At 39.6% G+C, this 18,639-nt stretch overlaps 1 protein-coding gene across 1 annotated transcript in view; it reads left to right on the forward strand.

The window, feature by feature from the left end:
- Positions 1 to 18,639, forward strand: part of SYNPO2 (synaptopodin 2) — a 222,456-nt gene that overhangs the window by 192,377 nt on the left and 11,440 nt on the right. The gene's annotated exons all lie outside the window — the stretch shown is intronic.

The raw sequence follows: 18,639 nt of genomic DNA on the forward strand, positions 1-18,639 counted from the left end.
CATATCTACCACATGAAGGATCCCCATATCCATAGTGATATGCAAAGAAAGGCTATGATGAGCATGACCGTTTCTGGAGAGTCACATAGACTTCTTTTTCTTTCTGACTGTTGACTTCTTCCACTGTCCCCTGTTATGTTCTTGCACAACCTCTCACTTATTTCTCTTGGATGAACCAGAAGGAGCCAGGCAAGTTGACTCAGTTGGCCACATGCCATGCCATCCTCCCTCTGACTCAGTGGCAGTGATTGGGCTGCCAACACAACTGAAGACCTTTTGCATATTGATTGTAAGCCCCCCAGATTCTCTGGTCGGCAGCTCACTCAATCCGGAATAACAACGGAAATCAGAGGACAGTGAAACAAAAAATGACAAATTACTTCTGAAAACTCAAGAACAAACACAACTCCTGTGCCCAGAGAATCTTCCAGAGACTTTGTCTGAAACTTGCCTGGTCCCATTCTACTTCTTCAGCATTCTCTGTATTTCTCCTTCTCCCCTCCCCAGCCCCAGAGTCCTAGGCAACCAACTATTTTCTTCACCACTACAAGATTCCTTCCTTCTTTATCATTTGCTCCAGACACCTCACTCACTTTTGCTTTCCTTTGCATGTGCTTCTCTGTCCTTGGTCCTTTTTGTAGTATTTTTCTTCCAGCTTGGGAAGGCTGTCCTTCCATTTTGCTCACTTACTTGCCTTTTTACTAGAGGCAAATCGAATATTGCCACTGCTATCCTGAGAAAATAACCAATAAATCGGACATCATAATTTGCTACAAGACAATGGGTCTGATTCTTCTGCCTTTTCCCTGGCAGATCTGCCTGTTCCTTTCAAGGCAGCATCTGGAGGAATAGCCACAGGATGGGGTCCCATCCCATAATCCTTTTTTTTTAAGTAAGCCAGTGATGGAAACACAAACAGATGAAACCCACACTCTTTCTGAGGATTTCCTAGAAAAGGAAGTGCTTTAAATATTGGGCTCTGGAAATAGTTCAGAAAGAAGAGTCTCCTTGAGGTCAGCCAATTGGTCAGTCAATGCTGCTGTCAGAGATATATCAGGAATAGGGTCCAACTTTGTCCTTTTACCAGAACTTCAAAAGGAAGAATCATATTACTTAAGCATGGGTAGGTGCAAAATCTCAAAACCAGTCCCTTGGAGAGCAGTAGGTCAAATATATCTGGATCTGCTGTTAATCAGGGGTCCCCAATGACTTAGGACTGTATTGTATTCAAGAAGGAGGCTCTGCCTGGGGATTCCTCTGGCAGAGGGAAGATCTAAGAGGCATGATTTGGAGCTAATGATTACAGATCACTTCCACTATGCCCCTGGGTCCAAGACACCATGCTTGGGACATTTCTCTCAAGGGTCATGGTATCTGAGAGCTAGGAAGCACCTTGAGGGTCACCAGGTCCCCCAACCTTTTCACTTTAGAAAAGAGGAGACTCCTCTACACCATATATATTGCTCTACTAAATCAAGTCAGCCTGTATACCAATGATATAAATGAAGTTTAGAAACATTATTAATGTAAAACAAACCCATGATAGAGCAGAGATGACTCTAAGTCATAATATTCAGTCTCAGATCTCTTCATTTCACGTGTTGAATTCCAGAGATCCATGCATCTAAATCTTATTTCTAGCATAGTCTTTGTGAATCTGAGGGAGTCCTATAATTTCTCTCCCATCAGCAAATTGGAGGTAGTAGATATGGGGGCAGGGATTAAATTCTTGAAGGGCCTGGAAGGGCCTCAGTTTTGAGGATTTTAAACAAAAGTCATCACCAATTTTTGCTGTTGTTCAAAAGAGTTTGAAATTGGTAACTGATATAGCCTTCTCCTTCCAAGAGGCTGACTCAGAGTTTGGCCATACAAACTACTTCAGAGGCTGGAAATACTATCATTTAGATTGGAGGCAATGGGCCAGTAAATGGCCAATATTTAAAGAGGGTGGGTGAATTTATTAGGAAATAATAAATTTTCTCTCCAAGAGGTAAAATTCTTGGAGTATTTGACTGCTGTAAAAGCACTCCGAGGATCTCACTTTCTCTGGGTGGTCTCCCCAACTTGGTAGGGACTGACCTAGTTAACTCTTGACCTTCCAGCTAAGGACCCTTTTATTCTTCTTTATGGTTTAGCCATCAGTCACAGAAACTCACAAGTTTTGATAAATGCCATAAAATTTCCTGAATGTTGCCTTTTGCTTTCAGGTCTTCCCAACCAACACATAATGGAAGATCATGATAAAAAACATGTGAAGGGCAAATTCTCCTGGAGGAAAGAGAATGAAATGGCCTCTTCCCTCTCCTTTCCAAGGTCCTTGAGTGTTTGTCATTATCACTTAAAAAATAAAATTAAGGTCATGGGGGACAGGTAATATGGCATAAGCAGATAGAGAGCAAACCTTAAGCCAAGGAACCCTAGGTTCAAGTTTCACTTCTGAAACATAATGGCTGTGTGGCCCTGGGCAATTCACCTCACCTCTTTTGTAACTCTTTAAGACTCTAAATCCCAGAAAGGGTCTTATTTGCATTGCAAGTGAGATTTTCTTCAATTGGGAGTCCCTTATGTCAATAAATGTGCATTTCTTCCTCTCCTTGAGTTGAAACAGAAATTGGGCTACTATGTCCCAAGGACTAATTCTTTCATAAAGTACTTCCCTGCCTTTTCAGCCTCTACCTAGGAAAAAGATGCCTGAAAAAAAGGTCTTTGAGGGAGTTGTGAGAAGTTAAGGGAGGGAAAAGATTATTTACCATTTTGCCTTGGAAGCAGGAAAAGAAGGGAAAATATTATCCAACATTTTGTCCCAGGATCATAGACTCAGAGTTTAAAAGGATCTTAGAGATTATGTAGACCAGACCCTCATGTTTTTAGTTGAGGGATCAAGGTCCACAAAAGATTAAAAGAAGTTTCCCCAAGGTCCCATAGGCAGAGTGTGGCAAATGAAACCCCAGCCTTTGAACTCAAATGAAGTAGATTTTTATTCAATTACTTTGGCTCCAGGTTGGGAAGAAGCTAGTTCTATAGATTTCCTGCCCACCATGGTTGGAGGATTGTCATGATACAGGTTTAGTGAATTTCTGAGATGCCCAAATAGTAGGCAGGCCCTCTAAAATGTAATAAACAGCACTAATTCTTGCCCCTCAAGCCATCACCTGAGGAAGGCCCACAATTCCCAAGTCTTCCTAGATCAAAGGGTTCTTAACTCATCATAGTCTCCTTTGGCAACCTGATAAAACCTATTCCAAGAATCATGTTTGAAATGCATAAATTAAAACACATGGGAATACAAAGGAAAGCAATTCTGTTGAAATGTAGTTATAAGTTGCTTTGAAAAAAGTTTGCAGACCCTAGGTTATAAGTTATTGGTTTAGAGCACAATAACAAAAAGTCTAGTTGTCTTCTGGAGGAGACCACTTCAGCTTTTCATCTTATCAACCATGTACAAAAATGGCCTTGAAAAAAAACCAACTCCTTGTTTTTCCCCAATACCTGCCATATTTTGTCCCTTGTCAAAACGCTGGAATTTTATGAGACCTGAAGCGGGTGGAAGGAAGAGAAATATATGTAAATGCCATCTTTAGCTGCTATTTTCAAGATCTCTGAAACCATCCACAGCTTTATGTGCCATTATATTAATTCGATTAGGAAGATTTCCAGAGAAATAGACAAATGTTAAATTATTTGAGCCTAGACCTAGCCAAGTGAGTTAAGTAGGTAAATAAGAGTCCTAACTGTCTTTTTATAAATGAGTAAATGGAGGCTGAGAGAGATAATTTTCTCAAGATCCGAGAGCTAGATTCCACCACTGTCTCTTTGAAGTCAGATCCATGACACCGACACTGCTTTCCATGGACATGTAAATTCCAGTGGATTATTTCTCTCCATATCAATGTCACTGATTGAATAAGTTGTTGATAAGAATGGGGTTAGCTAGCTTCAGTTCTCATTGGTGACAGGATAGCTCCTTGGCTAACTGGATCTGTTATTGACAGATAAATCCCAGGCCATAGCCCCTCTCTCATCTTTGTTCCTGACTCACACAAAAAAGAAACCCAAGAGCAACAGTCTTCAGATTCCAAGTGGGATGTAAAGTAAAAAAATGAGTTTAAAGGAAAAGTCAAGTCCAACAACTTATAGCATCATAGATTTTGAGCTCATCTGGTCCAAACCTTCCACAGTAGAGAAGAGGAAAGTGGTGGGCGCAGAGACCAAGGTCACAGACAGAGCTTTATGTTCCTGATAAAAATCACCTAGTATCTAGTAATTACTAGTTCACCAGTAGCTAAGAAGTATCTGCAGCAGACTTTGAACTCAGGCATCCTTGAATCCAAGTCCAGGTTGCTATCTTAGTAGATAGTATCACCCTTCTGCCACAGTTTTGATATAGCCTTACCCCTCATTTTAGGCAAAATAAAGCTGATGCTTAGAAAGGGAAAATGACTCATCCAAAGTCATATGAGGATTAGATCACAAAAGCTGATAGGAACCTCAGTCTGTTCCATCCTTATGGTTTTTGTTTGGGAGGAGGATAGATGGGGAGGAAAAACAGGAGATTTGAAAAGAAGTGAAGGTCAAGAACCCTGAAGATGAGAATGGTCCTGTTCAAAGATATGTGCTAGAACAAAATCAGTAACTGTTCAAATCTTTCACTAAGATATAAACTCACACACAGGTTCATAAGACAGAAAGTTGACCACCTCACAGCCAAGAGTTCAAAGGTACCATCCTACTAGAGTAGTACAAATTCTAGCTTTAGATTGCCAAGGTTTTCCCCAATAGATCAATTTTCATTCTCAGAATTCTCATTCCCATATATCCTCCTCTCTTGAAATTTTTAGCAGAAAAACGATTGATTTTAGAAATGGAGGGCATGGAGTTCAAATCCTACCTCAGATTTTTTGAGACCTTAAACAAGTTATGTTTTCTTCTTGAGACTCAGTTTCCTGATTTGTAAAATGAGAGTAGATTAGATGACCTGTGGTCCCTTCTAGCTCTAGCTCTATCTTCTTAGGCCTGTGGAAACTGTTGTGTTTTAACCTCAACAATAACAGCAGTAGAAGTATGAGTAGCAGCAGTAGCATTTATGGAGCCCATTAGGATTTATAAAGCACCTTATAAATATTATCCCATTTTATCCTCACACCAACCTTGGGAGGGAGGAGCTATTATTATTCCCATTTAATAGGAAATTGAGACAGAAAGAAATTAAGTGATTTGCCCACAGTTAACCAGCTAATTCCTGAAGTTGGATTTGACTTTAGCTCTCCCCAATTCCATGTCCTGCATTCTAACCACTGTGTCATTTAGCTACCTCTTATCTATCCATCTAGCTAATGATAGAAATTTACGTTAAGAAAATGATTGATATGGTCTGAGAATTTAAGAGATTTCAGATCAATGAGAGAAAGATTTCCATACTAAAAATACAAAATATAAAAAAGCAAGAAACTTCAGATACTTTTATAAATGTTTGCACAGCTGGGTGGTTCAGTAAATAGTGCCCTGGTCCTGGACTGGGAGGACTTGAGTTCAAATCCAACCTTAGATACTTGATATTAAGCTAGCTGTGTGACCCTGGGCAAGTAACTTACCCTAAGTGCCTTGGAAGAAAGAGAAAGAAAGACAGAAAGACAGAAAGACAGAAAGACAGAAAGACAGAAAGAAAGAAAGAAAGAAAGAAAGAAAGAAAGAAAGAAAGAAAGAAAGAAAGAAAGAAAGAAAAACAAATAATGAGAAAGAGAGAGAGAAGGAGTGAGAAAAAAAGAGAGAAAGAAAAGCAGAGAAAGTAAGGTCTCCCCCAGGGTCAGGTGGCAACTCTTTGCTATAAGCCAGGCCATCAATCACTCAGACTACCCAGTGTTCATCAGTGTTATGAAAGTCTAGGTGATATCAATGAGGACAGTTGTATTTACCCTCAGGGGCACTCCATGGCCCCAGTTTCCATGTTGACCTAATAATTTAGATGGGGAGAAAAGCAGGGCTGATCAGCCAAACAACTAGTGAAATAATAGGGATGGAGTGGGGCAACTAGGGAGAAGAGCCTTGGATACCAAGTTAGAAAATCTAGGCTAGAATTGAGCCCCAATGTGACTTTGGGATGTCACATCAAATTTTCTGGATCTACAGAGAAAAGGGATTTGAATAGATGATCTTAAAAGGCTCCTTCCAAACTTGAATCTTCCATAGTCATGGATTCTGAGCTCTGTTGATTCTCCCTTGGAGTTTCTGCCAATCTTTCTGTTCAGTAGACTGCATAGCCATCCCAGCTGAACCACCATGAAACCACCTCAGTCACTTAGGTTCTTCTATAAAGAGGATCAAAGACAGACAAGTTACAGAAGATCCAAACAGATAGCCACCATCCAAAATCCACCATCCACCATGTGTAAAGAACAAAGGGCCACTTATCCAAGAAAGTTTCAGGTTTCTTTTATAATTGTAGATGATACAATTAGAAAAAGAGTTTTCAGAGGTTTCCTTTTTTCTTTTTTTTTTTTTTGGTCCAGGTCAATGTGATTTAATGAATAGATCCCTGGACTTTTGAGAGACTCCTTTGTTCAGATATAGCCTTGGATACTGTGTGACCCTGGACAAATCACTGAAATTCTCTGGGACTCAATTTCTTCATCAGTAAAATGAAGGGCTGGATTCCATGGCCTCTAAGTTTCCTTCCCAATTCCAAATTTCATTCACCATACAAATTAGCAGCCATCCTGTAACTTTTTGTTTCAAAGATTTGCCTAGGGGCTAAGAAAGAGCCAGAAGGCATCCAAGTTCCCACTTGAGATCTTCCTTTCTGATGTCAGCTCCCTAAATCATTTGGCTCATTGGCTTCTCCATATGAAGGCATTTTTCCTATCGTGTAATAAAGAGGTTATTTGAGGGAGTGCCATTTTGAAAGTAAAGCAGAGCAGAAACTCCAAGAGGACATGCTCTAGGAACTCCTGATAGAATGAAGGAGTCTTTACATTTTACCAGTCTCCTTGAAAGAGAGTCGCCTTGGAGTTCTGCCTCTGACTCCTAGTGGCTGGGTAATCTTGGGCAAGTTATTTAACCTCTCTATACTCTAATTCTCTACAGCTGTAAATTATAGCAAAGGTGACAATAAGCCTCAGTAGATGGAGGGCCCCATTAGGAGTTCTCCATCTAATGCAGTGAATTCATGACATGATGATGTCCATGGTGCTGATGGTGATGATGACAATAGCAGAGACTCAGCACAATTAATTAAAGCTATGTGGGGGGATCAAGGCATCAAGTCTGTTATGAAAGTTGTCTTGAAGAGATTTAGGAAACCTCTACAAGTAGGGGTTCTTAATTGGGAGTATGTCTATGGAACAAATTCAAGGGATCTCTGAACTGGGATGGGGGAAATGACCTTTCTTTTCCCTAATCTCTCTAAAATTGAGCATTTCCTCCAAATATGAATATAAGACAGTCAAGCATCATAACTTGATTGAAGGGGTTCATAGCAGTCATTGGACTTCCAAAAGGGTCCATGACAGAAAAAAGCTTGAAAAACTCTTCTCTAGACCATATGTTTATACACCTAACACATTTATTCAATTGTAAAAAAGCAATTATCTCATCCCCCTGTCCTAAAGTTCACAGAATATGAAATGGGAAAATAATTCCTTTCATTGATACAGAAAGATACCCTTTATAACTTAGTAGATAGTCTTTGAGAGTTTCTGTGACTGAAATCTCCAGTAAAACTGGTAGAAAACTTCTCAGATTTGGCTGAGTTGGTCCCAGGGTGTAGCAGAGGGAACATTTAAGATTTCAAAGCTCTTTGTTTTCATGGGCCTTCTGAGGTAGGCAGCTGAGAGACCAAAGTTGTCCCAGGTCAGCCCTGTCAGATCTGGCCAAAGCAGCTTTTGCAGAAAATAGCAAACAAATGAGATGTCCTCATCCTCCTTGCTCAGCATCAATGTGGGCCAGAGGCTAGGAAGCCATTGATTCCTTAGGACTAAGGTCAGTTGCTAAATGGAAGCTGTGAAGAATCTGCCTGAACTGAACTGGGGACTGTCTTTGGGACAAGGAATGACAAATGGTCCTGAGGCCTGGTTCCAGAAAATACATATGACTTCAGATGTTTCTCAAGTCCAGGGATTTTCTGTTTGTGTTGGTGACAGAGGAGGGCCAAGGGAGATTAGGAGATTATGAAATCAAAGTAAGGATCAGCCCCATCCTCAAAATTGTAGGATCATATAATCCAACCTCTTCATTTTAAAGATGGGGAAACAAAGGCCATCCAGAGGGGAAGGGCTTTGACCACAACTACTAGTAAGGGATGAAGAGAAGCTCAAATTTCAGTTTTTCCTTCTTACAACTCTCTATGGCTTCCTCACTCCAGGCTGACTTTCTCAAGATCCAAATTTTCTATAACAATGTCCCATTTTCCTCACCATTTCTCACTCAACATCTTTATTTTTTCATCAAAGTTTTTTAAATTAACAAATTGATTTTTTCTCTCCTTTGCCCCTTCCTCCATCCCTGAAAAAAAAGAAAGCTTTATACCTCAACAATTTTATTGAATTATAAAAGGTGCACCCATAATAAATCTGCACAGTCAAATAAGGAAAATTCTGACTTTGGCCATGTCCAATGATAACCCCTTTTTATTTAAAAGAAAATTGTGGCCCTTCCTCTTATTGCTGATCAGTCATGCCCAACTCTTTGGGATTCCATGGCCAATACTATCTGTGGAGTTTTCTTGACAAGATTACTGGAGTGGTCTGCCATTTCTTTCTCTAGTGATTTAAGCTAAGAGGTTAAGTGACTTCCCCAGGTTCACACACCTAGTAAGTGTCTGTGGTACAGTCGATAGAGCACTGGACTTGGAATCCAGAAGACTCATCATTATGAGTTCAAATGGAACCCCAGACACTTACTAGGTGTGTGATCCCAGGCAAGACACTTAACCCTGTGTGCCTCAGTTACTCATTTGCAACATAAACTGGAGAGGGAAATGGTAAACCAATTCCAGTATCCTTGCTAAGAAAACCCAAATGAAATCAAGAAGACTTGAACATAATTGAAAAATGACTGAAAAACTTTCTGACTTAGACTCAGAATTCTATCCATTGAGCTATTTAGCTGCCCCCAAATCCTGGACCCTTTCTCTACTTTTTAATGGTTCTTGTCCTTTGTTTTATAGATAGATTGATAGATAGATGCATATATAAAATATTTTGTTATATTTATGGTACAATAATTATATATACTATATAATATGTTATATTAATATTATATGAATAACATATACATTTATATAATTTCTTTAGCCTATTTTTGATGACAAAAATTGAGAATTTATGACTTGTTAAGGATAACACAGTGAAAGAAACAAGTTAAATAGTACAAATAAACATCATGCTCCATTCACTGTCATAGTATCCTAGATTTAGAGCTAGGAGGAGCCTTAGTTTCAGCTATCAGCCCTCCACTAAACCCTCCTTGCTTTGTGAACTTCCTTCATCCCTGGGCAAGGTATGGGAAGGAAGTTCTAAATTAGGGCAGAGGGGGCCTGATCCTGTATAGTCCTGGGGAGTAGCATCATCCCTATGTCAAACCTGTAGACATTCTATGTGCCTCCCCTGTCCACAGTAGGTGGACCAGAGCTCTCCCTTCTCACATCCCTTTCTTGGTTGGTAGGGGAGGCTGCCAAGCCCTTCCATCTGGCATAAGGACTTGAGACTATCCCCTGTGGCAAGACTTTCTCCAAGAGGAGCAGAAAGAAGAAAGAACCTGAGACACTAGTGTAGAGAGCTTACTATTTGCTACTCATCACTAGTTAAGAGGAATTCACCTGGTTCATTTGACCTTTGTTGCCTTGGGTTTGAACTTTGTTTTTCTTAAGAGTAAGTGTAAACCTGTGAGGTGTGGACTTGAAAGAGTCCAGTTATTTGGACCATTGCTTCACACTTCACACTCTTCTTGAAAGGCTCTCATCTGTTATCCTTCCCCTCCCCCATCCTCCATAATTCACAAGACTCTATCTTAAGATCCTCATTTCATTACACATGGAAGAGGCAACCCACCATAGTGAATGGAGAACTGCCCACCAAGCCAAGTTAGACTTGGGTTCAAGACCCATATCTCATATATACTAGCTCTGTGGATCTGGGTAAGCCACTTAACCCTCTGTGTTCTTGGTATCTTGCTAAAACTCCACCTACAAAGTCATTTCTCAAAAGAAGGGTGGTAGTCTGGCAAGAAGAAACCACCTCATTCCTAACCTTGAAGTCAATCAGTCAGTCAACAAACAGGGTAGACATTGTATTAAGTGCTAGGGATTCAAAGGGCAAGAAGCTCCTGTTCTAAAGAAGGGGAAAGCATGGAATAAGTGACATACATTGCAGAGGGTGATCATGGAGGGTAAAGGGCCAATCAAAGGACAAGGAGAGGAAGGAAGAGGAAAGGTCTTCTGCAGGGTGTGAGGTAAGCTCAGGCTAGTTTGACTTTCTCCTAACCAGTAATTCTGATGATCAGTTATATTCTCCCTCCCTCATACTGATAAGAGTCAGTCAGGATTACCTCCCAAACAGGTTCCCATTTCTTTTGTTGTTGTTCAGTTGTCTCAGTCATCTATGATCTAATTTGAAGTTTTCTTGGCAATGATCCCAGAGTGGCTTCCCATTTCCTTTTCCAGATCATTTTATAGATGAAGAAACTGAGGCAGAGAGGGTTTAGTGACTTGCCCGGGACCACACAGCTAGTTAGTGTCTGAGATTGGATTGGATCTCAGGTTTTCCTGTCAGCAGATCTAGTGCTCTATTCACTAGGTCACTTAACTTACCTTTGAAAAGGTAAAAGCTGTAGTCCTAATCTGCCTTCTTCCTTGGTATTCTCATTACTTGCAGATCTTCACTTGTCATCTTTGTGTCATTTTTCAGTCACTTCCACCTCTCTGTGACCCTACTTGGGGTTTTCCTGGCAAAGACACTGGAGTGGTTTGCCATTTCCTTCTCCTACTCATTTGACAGATGAGGAAACTGAGGCAAACAAATGAAGTGACTTACCCAGGATCACACAGTAAGTGTCTGAGGCCAGATTTGAATTCAAGAAGATGAGTCTTGCTGACTGCAGGTCTGGAATTTTATCCATTGAGGTACCTAGAGAACTTTGAAGTTTACAAGCCCTTTCATCACAACAACTTTGTGACATAGAGAGTACAAGAATTATTAGCCTCATTTTAGAGATGGGAAAACTGAGACTGAGTGAGATTAAATAACTTGCCTAGGATCACACAGAGAATCTTTGAGGTATAATTTGAATTCAGTTCTTCTGGTCCATTGGGCAATTCACTCTATCAAATGATAGGGTAGATTTAGGTGAAAGAACAATTGACTTATAACCAGGAAGACCTGATTCAGATATTTTCCAGCCGTGTAGTCCTCTAAAAGTCATTTAATCTTGATTATATGTTTCAGTTTCCTCATATGGTGTTTTACAATCTCTGACCCTCTAACCCTCTGAATTCACTGAGCCAGTAGTATAACATGGTGGTTCCCATAGGCCAATACGAACCCAGGCAGTATTCAGAGAGGCAGACTGAATAGAACATGGAAGGTCATAGCTCACATGTACCTACTATTTCCTGGTCAAACCACATATCAAGCTTTCTATATGTTCTGGCTACCACATCTTAGGAAGGATGCAGATAAGCAGATAATTCCCCCAAGGGATGGTGACTAGGATGTTGAAGAACCTTGATATCATGTAAGAAGTTCTACTGAAGGAACTGGGAGCATTTGACCTAGAGAAGAAAAGGTGAAGAGAGAATGTGAATTGTCTTCAAGGATTTGGAGACTTGGTATGTGGAAGACTTTTCTGCTTGGTCTCAGAGGGACAATGAAAAATGGGTGAGGACAATGAAAAACGAGTTACAGGGGGGAGATTTAGGCTTGATGAAAGAACAAAATTCTGCATAATAGAACTGTGGTAGAGAAGAGGGATAGGCAACCTCAGGGGAGGAGCGGATTCCCCTCATGAAGGTCTTTCAGCAAAGTCTTGATGACCAAGTGGTTGTGGTTAGGTGTAGTTAACATGATTTCTAAGAACCCTGGAAATATTGAGATTCTGAGATGCAGGTTGGTTATTTATCAGGCAATGGTGTCCCTTCTTCCCATGCCAACATTTGGGGCAAAATTGCTTTGGGATTCTGGGTTATTAGATACCAATAAGGAGTCATACCTTGGTATGGCTGATGTTTTTCATTTAGAGCTAGAAGGAACCTAGATATCATTGAGCTACTGATAAATGTTTAATAATAAGCCCCAGAAGGCATACTTATTTCTTTAATCATTATTAACATTTTCTCCATCGCTTTCTTAAGTCTTTGCATTGTTCAGTCATGTCTGACTCTTCATGACTCCTGTTTGGAGTCTTTTTGGCAAAGATACTAGAGTTATTTGCCATTTCCTTCTTCATCTCATTTGACAGATGAGGAAACTGAAGTAAACAGGATTAAGTGACTTAGCCAGTAAGGTTCTCAGGCTAGATCTGAACTCAGGAAGTTGAGTCTTATTGATTCCAGGTTCAGTGTTCTATACACTGCACTACCTATCTGTCCCCTCCTAAAGTCTAGGAATCAACAATAAATCAACTAAGCTTTGATTTGTAGCATTTTGCCAACTTGCAGGGAGAAAATTGTAAAATTAGCTTTCACTAGGTTCTAGTACACTGCTAACCTCTTACTATCCTACAAAAAGGGAGAGTGGTACAAAGGAAGAGATCTTTGAATTTGGAGTTTACCTTTTTTGGTTAAAATCTCACCACTGACCCTTTGAGACCTTAGTCAAGTCATTTTATTTTTTTGATACCTCATTTTCTCCTCTATAAAATGATGCCAATGGATGACTTCTGAGATTCTTTCCAACTCTAATCCTGAGACCCAGAAAGAGGAAGGGACTTAAACAAAGAGGCAAAATATGTTGGAATTTTTCAAATCTCTTTACTGTTTTCTTAATGGTTAAGGGATCACGAAGGGAGGAGGGAGGTTACCCTTCAAATGTTTCCTATTTGCAACCAAGTTGTGTCTTCATGGCATCTTGAAGACATTAGTCAGCTTTGGTCCTTTCTAAAGTTGTGACTGCCTTGGCAGGCTGGTTCACTCAGAATTAGTCAGACTTATCAATTACACCTGCCTCTAAATGATCCACTAAGATTCCTTCCAAATCTAAATCTGTGTTCCTCTGGGTCCTTCCAAACTTCTTGTATTTGGAGGAAGGAGTCATTGTTGGTCCAAGCCTCTGCAGGAATCCAGTTCTTGTAGAAGGGCCAGCAGATGGCAGCAAAAGCCCTTTACAAAATGCGGTCCCCATTGCAATCATCAAGCTGATTGAAAATGGCAGGTTTGGACTTCAAAGACTTTATCTGTGAGGACTACAGAATCTAGAGAGGTCAGCTAGCCTGCCTATAGTAAGACTACATTGAGAAAATATTCTAGAAAAACAGTAATTTAACTCTCTTCTGAGACATTACAAGTGAGAGGCTGGTGACTTCTGCCTTTAGAGTCAGTAAATTCTGAACTGGAAAATACCAATGACCCTTAGGTTTCCTCACAGCAACTCTGTGGTGGAGAAACTGAGGCTCTGAGGGCAAAAAAGTGAATTGTATACATAAGTATTTGAGATGGAATATTAGTCTATATCTCCTGACTCCAAGATGGTGTGATGGAATGGAAGAGAGAGTTAGAGACCTGGCTTCTAAGTCAGGACCACTGGATTCAAGTCTGATGCATACTAACTGTGTGATCTTGAGGAAACTGCTAGACTTCTCAGTGCTTCAAGCATCTTTCTAAGGCTTTTAATTTGTGGGAAGATGCCAATTTAACTTGTTTGAAAGATTTGCCTTTTATGTGATATATTAAAAAAAGATATGATATAGTACAATATAATCGATGATATAATACAATATAATATATAACATGCCATGTTATTGTTATAATATATTAGCATATAATTACATATTATATTGTATAATATATTGCATAGTTATATATAAAATTATTATGTAAATATGATAAATTATATAATATGTGTTACATTATACCAATAAATCCCAAGGACTAAGCCTTTTCATCCCTACTCTGAGTTATTAGAGAACTTTCTTTTGCCCTCTGGTTCATTGTCATCTGGACCCTTTCTGGAGTCATAAAAATCCATCCAAATTCAAAATGTAGACTTTCTGATCCCAGAATTAGCTCAGGTTAGATTTGACCTGAAGTCTTCCTGACCCTAGACCTAGTGCTTTATCCATTGTACCACTGAGTTGCCTCAGACTGCAGACTCACCTCCATGATGAACAATTCCTAGAGCAAATCATTTCATTTCTCTGGGTCTCAGATTCCCTCTGAAGGAATTGGACCAGATGACCCTTAAGGTTCCATATTGTCCTCTCTTTCCATGACCTCCATGGAGTTTTGCCAAATTCTAAGCCATTATTATTAAGACATTGTGGGGGTGGCTAGGTGGTGCAGTGGATAGAGCAGCAGCCCTGGAGTCAGGAGGACCCGAGTTCAAATCCAGCCTCAGACACTTAATAATTACCTAGCTGTGTGGCCTTGGGCAAGCCACTTAACCCCATTGCCTTGCAAAAAAACAAAAAAAAATGAAGACATTGTGGAAGGATTTGGAATATTTGATCACTTCCAGAAAAATAGGGTTGGAGTTTGAAATCTATCCTGTTAGATGGAGGGCTGAGGGTTACATCTCTCTGACTATTGTTTCTTTACCTATAAAATAGATGATTCCAGTGATCCTACTCTGAGCCAATCAAGATGTTAATGTTTCTTGGATAATGTCAGGTTTAGCTCATCTCTCTACTCCAAGGTCAACACAAGAAAAATACTTTTCCAAATTTCATTTTCATGCAAAGTTCCTACCCAGAACAAGTCAGAACTCCCTTGGAGGCCAGGTTTTTTCATCCCTGGAATGGCCAATAGTGAAGGAGTGAGATGCATTGTACCAATATGAGACTCCCATGGGATGGGGCATACAGAATGGTCCCATGGGAAACAACTTCAATAACAGTACTCTGGTCTCCAATATCTAAAGCTCAAATGGTTTGTCTCTTAATAAGAAAATAAGATAGGAAATCCAAGAAAGTCAGCAGCTCCTACCATACACTCCACAAACAGCAGGTGAGGAATTGGGATCAAATTTTTCTGGCATTTAGAAAATCAATGACTAAAAAAGCAAAATGCTTGTTAGGCAGAACAAGTTATATTTTCAATACAATTAGAGATAAATGATTTTTTCTTCCATCATGAAAGAATGTCTCTTGGAAACTTATGGTCAAAAAGGTCACTCAGTTCTTCCATTCCTTCAAGTGAATCCAAGGGGTTTGATAGGATAGTCTCTGAGCTCCCTTGATCCTCTAACAATTATCCTTATGTCTAGGGTCTGTTTATGACTCAAAATTACACTCAGGATGCCCTTATGGGGATGTTGAGGCTCAGACAGGTTGCCTTTTACTTGGATTTCATGAGCTTACAGATCCCCTTGGAGCCCACATTCTACTCCCTGTATTTTACAGATAAGGAAACTGAGACCCAGGGAAGTTAAGGAACTTGTCCAAAGTTACACAAGTAGCTTCAGAAGCACGATTTCAATCCAAAGTAATCTGACTTCAGAACCAGTAATCTTTCCAATCAGGACTCAAGGTTGATTACTGACTTTGGCAAGTGTGTTTTTCAATTATTCAATATTAAGCACCTACTATATAGCAGACACTGTGCTGGTACTGGAGATTCAAAGGAAGGAAAAGTGTGTGTTATGTGTACATGTGTGCACACATGTGGGCAATCTTGTACACCCATGTTACACTTTGCAGCTGGGTGGATTGCAATTTTGATGGAGTTGAGAGTCTAGGATCCTCACTCACTTCTCTCTTTGAGAGACTACAGCAACTCATTGTTGCTATTGTCATTGCTATTTTAGTTGGTCCTTAATTCTCAAAGAGGACCAGTGACATCATGAGGAAGGGTGATGCCATGCCTTGTGAGTGGATTGGATTTGAGTGAAGCAGAGATGTACAAAGTCTTCACTCTCATTCTTGTGGGATTATTTTTAGTTTTGTTTATTATTTTTTTTTTGCAAGGCAAATGGGGTTAAAGTGGCTTAGGTAATTATTAAGCATCTGAGGCCAGATTCAAACTCAGATACTCCTGACTTCAGGGCTGGTGCTCTATCCACCGTGCCACCTAGCTGCCCCTGGGGCTTTTTGTTGTTTTGTTTTGTTTTATTTCGTGTGTGTGTGTGTGTGTGTGTGTGTGTGTGTGTGTGTGTGTGTGTGCTTTTTTCTGGGCTTTTTTTTGTTTTTAATTTTTTGAAATTTTTTGTTTTTTGTATTAAAAAATTTTTATATCTTTTTAATTTGTTTTTATTTCATCTTATTTTTATATAGTTTTATTTTTTCTACTTATTTTTCAAGGTTTAAATTTTTTGGTTATTTAAATTTTTTATTTTTAAATTACTTTTGTTTTTATTTTTAAAATTATTTTTATCTTGTATGGACTTCCTACAAGTTTATTCTATTGATGTCTGACTTTAGGAAAAAATTATTAAAGAGGTAGAAGAAATGCTACTTCATACTTTTTTTTCTCTCCCTGGAGTCTTTGTAAATCCCATACATGCTTCTGAGAGATGACGTAGCTGGCAAGTGTTTAATAGGGAGAAAGAGATGAAAAGAAGCAAATGCTTGTAGGTGACCTGGATGTTCCCTCCTGGGTAGGCAGGAAATAGATTACTCAGGTACCAGACTTCCAGTTTTCACTTTAATTCTTTAAAAGAGAGTTCATTTGGAACAAATTGCAACTCTGATTTCTCTGGTTGCTTCCAGAATTCTTCAGAAATTGACTTTTTTGTTCTAAGCACCCTGGGGAGGGCACTTGTTTGTTTAATTTTCTTCTGAGAGAATATGAGGAGTGTCAGGTTTGATTGGGTCATACAGTTGATTGACCAGCAACCATGGCATGTGAGAATTAAGAGGAAGCTTAGCTGCCACCTAGGAAATTATGAGTCTTGTCAACATCATTCCTGCCAAATGATTAATGAATATCTATGCAGCCTAGTTACAGAAGACAAAGTACCATATTTGTCCATGGGTTTGAATTTGAACTCTGCCATCTGCATTGCCCCATGTCCTTCAGCAAGTCACTTCACTTCTCTGTGCCTCAACTTTCTCAATTATTAAATGAGAAGAGTTGGATTAGGTAGCATTCTCCTTAAAGAGAAACTCATGTATCCCATACCTTTGCGGGGAGACTCTAGTAGTTAGGAAGTTGTTTCTTATATCCTGATTCTATGTTCCCATTTTTTTCCCACCAAAAAGAATATTCTGACTTTGAAGTATAGAATTTACACCCCAAAAAGTAGTTAATCAGGAAGCAGGATCCAAAATAAAAGAGGAGCTAGTGAGAATGCCAGTAGCTGTCACTAAGGTCATATCACCAGACTTTGATGGACTCCATCCCAGGGTGCTGAAGTCACTTGCAGATGAGATCCCTGAGTTCAGGAATCCGGGAAGTTCTAAGCAGATTCAGCCTCACTTTTATTTGGAAGATTTTGTTACTTTCCACCAATTATAAAATGACTAAGTAGAGAAAACAGTAGATAATCAATCTCCTTCTGAAGGCTTGTTTTTAGTTCTAGATATTTAGAAGATGTTTTAGGATGATCACACAATCAGACTATATCTGGGATATTGTGCTTAGTCCTTTAGTTAAGAATAGTAAGTAATAGGTTGAATATTGGATGAGGGGCAAAGAGGATGGGAAATGGTCTCCCATCCATGCCACATGAAGACTGCTTGAAGCAATGGCAGAAATGGAGGAGATTCTGAAACCTTCAAGTTTTTTCTTCAAGAGCTGTAACCTAGTAGGAAAAATATAATAGCTATAAAGATAGGATATATTGGCTCAAGATGAATTGGATTCCTCCACATTAAAAGTCTTCAAAGGATAGACATCCAGTCAGGTGTGTTGTAGGGAATTCTTTTGTTGTATGGGTTGGATTGAGTGACTGCTGAGGTCCCTCCCAACTTGGCAGGGTTATGATTCTTTGATTCTATGAGCTTGGAATATTTAACCTGAAGAAGAGAAGACTCCAAAGGATAGCTCATGAAGGGGACAGCTAGGTGGTACAGAGTATAAAGCACTGGCCCCGGAGTCAGGAGGACCTGAATTCAAATCAGGCATCATATACTTAATAATTACCTAGCTGTGTGACCCTGGGCAACCCTATTGCCTTGCGGAAAAAAATTAAAAAAAGGATACTTCATGAAGAGCTGCCATAGGAAAGAAGGACTAGACATGCTTGGTCCTATAGATCAAGGATGCATATGGCAGAGGAAATTTTGATTAATTATGAGGATAAATGTCCCATTAAAGCTTTCTCAAAGTGAAATGGGATGCCTTCATTAGAAGCTATTGTAAAGAGTTTTGACCATAGGAGGAGGGAATTTCGGATGTCTTTTGGAATTCTGAGATTCTAGAATTCTTTCATTCTGTGAATTCTGCTTTTCTAGAGCACTTATCTACAGGGCTACCCCCTGAGAAAAAAATAGAGCAAGTGTAATCCTGCTACCACATGATGACCCTTTAAATCTCTGGAGAAGAAATCATTTCTCTCT

This window comes from Macrotis lagotis, chromosome 3, assembly GCF_037893015.1.
Source record: "Macrotis lagotis isolate mMagLag1 chromosome 3, bilby.v1.9.chrom.fasta, whole genome shotgun sequence".
Lineage (NCBI taxonomy): Eukaryota > Metazoa > Chordata > Mammalia > Peramelemorphia > Peramelidae > Macrotis > Macrotis lagotis.